This window comes from Myotis davidii, unplaced genomic scaffold (genome assembly GCF_000327345.1).
Source record: "Myotis davidii unplaced genomic scaffold, ASM32734v1 scaffold732, whole genome shotgun sequence".
NCBI classification, from domain to species: domain Eukaryota; kingdom Metazoa; phylum Chordata; class Mammalia; order Chiroptera; family Vespertilionidae; genus Myotis; species Myotis davidii.
Genome location: NW_006284349.1, coordinates 1,162,982 through 1,164,416, shown reverse-complemented (window position 1 = coordinate 1,164,416; position 1,435 = coordinate 1,162,982). Strand labels below are relative to the sequence as shown.

Sequence of the window (1,435 nt, the reverse complement as noted above, 5' to 3'; positions counted from 1 at the left end):
ACTGGATTTTGCCCTGGTTCCCGTGGCGTGACCATGGAATCAGATGATCGATTGGATCCTGGGTGGAATAAATATAGGAAATGCCTTATCACCCTGACTCTCAGCGCTCCCATCTATAAAATAAGGGTGGATATGAGAAGGGCCCTTCTTGGGGTGTGTGTGAAATTAGGGTGTTAAAGTGTGATTAATCCATGGGCTGGCCAACAATATTATACAGGCACCTCTAATGAACCCTCTATCCTTCCAGGACCCAAGACTCGATCTAGTTCTGTGTCCAGGTGCCTTTAAGGGCTCAGTTGCCCAAGCTGACCAGGAGGGGGGCTGAATCCAGAATCCTGTGCTCAGAATGCTGTTGCATCAGCTCCAGAAGGCCTTCCTGGGGGGAGGGGGGGGGAAGGAGAGGGCTCTTCTCATGCCCGAGATGCCAGAGAGCTAGGACCCCGCCCAGCCCAGACGGCGTCCCTGCTGATGGTACCATCTGTCTGCGCCATGCACACACTGGGGCACCAGCTGGCGAGGGGAGCTTGTGGGAGGGCAGCCCACAGCCCTCACTGCTGCTCATCAGTGGCCTCTACGCGGAGCTACCACACAGAACCCAGCAATTCACACCGACCGCCTGTGCTCTGGTCACAGGGTCCTTACATGTGAAAGAGGGAGGCAGGAGCCAGCGCTGGAGCAGGAGATGCGACAAGGAGGATCAAGGTCAGACGACTCATTACTGGCTTTGAGGGTGGAGGGAGGGGCCATGAGCCCAGGAAGGTGGGCAGCCCCTCAAAGACGGAGAAGGCCAGGAACAGGTTCTCCCCCAGCCCGCGCCGCCTCCCCCCCCAAAGGAACGCAGGCCTCTGACACCTTCTGAGACCTGTCAGAATCCTGGCCCCAGGCTCCAAGCTAATGGAGGTGTGTTGTTTTAAGCCACTAAGATTGTGGCAATTTGTTACAGCAGCCACAGGAAACTAACACAGCGGGTGTGGATGCTATGGTCACAAAAGAAAAGAAAAGCTGCTAATTTTTTGTTTTAAAAGGCAGAGTTGTGACCCAGCTGGCGTGGCTCAGTGGTTGAGCATCGACCTATGAACCAGGAGGTCACGGTTCGATTCCCAGTCAGGACACAGGCCTGAGTTGTGAGTTTGATCCCCAGTGTGGGGCGTGCAGGAGGCAGCTGATCAATGAGTCTCTCTCATCATTGATGTTTCTATCTCTCACTCTCCCTTCCTCTCTCTGAAATAAAAACGTATTTACAAAAAGGCAGAGTTGTGGGTAAACTAGCTTCATTTCCACACGGGCTATTTTTCTGATTTAATTTTATTGTTCTTAAGGCTGCTGTTGGCTACATGAAAATATTTGTAAATACTGACTTATCGACTTTGAACAACCATATTAACAAAAACAACAACTTTGAGAGGACAGAGTTGTTTCCTGTTTAGCTTAGAGA

General features: G+C 51.8%; 1 long non-coding RNA gene across 1 annotated transcript in view; it reads left to right on the top strand.

The window, feature by feature from the left end:
• Nucleotides 1–357: 357 nt before the first annotated feature.
• LOC107184887 overlaps nt 358–1,435 on the top strand; it is a 5,807-nt gene continuing 4,729 nt past the window's right edge. Inside the window, exon 1 of the long non-coding RNA XR_001515786.1 lies at nt 358–702. This is a non-coding gene — a long non-coding RNA (uncharacterized LOC107184887). The remainder of the gene's footprint in view (nt 703–1,435) is intronic.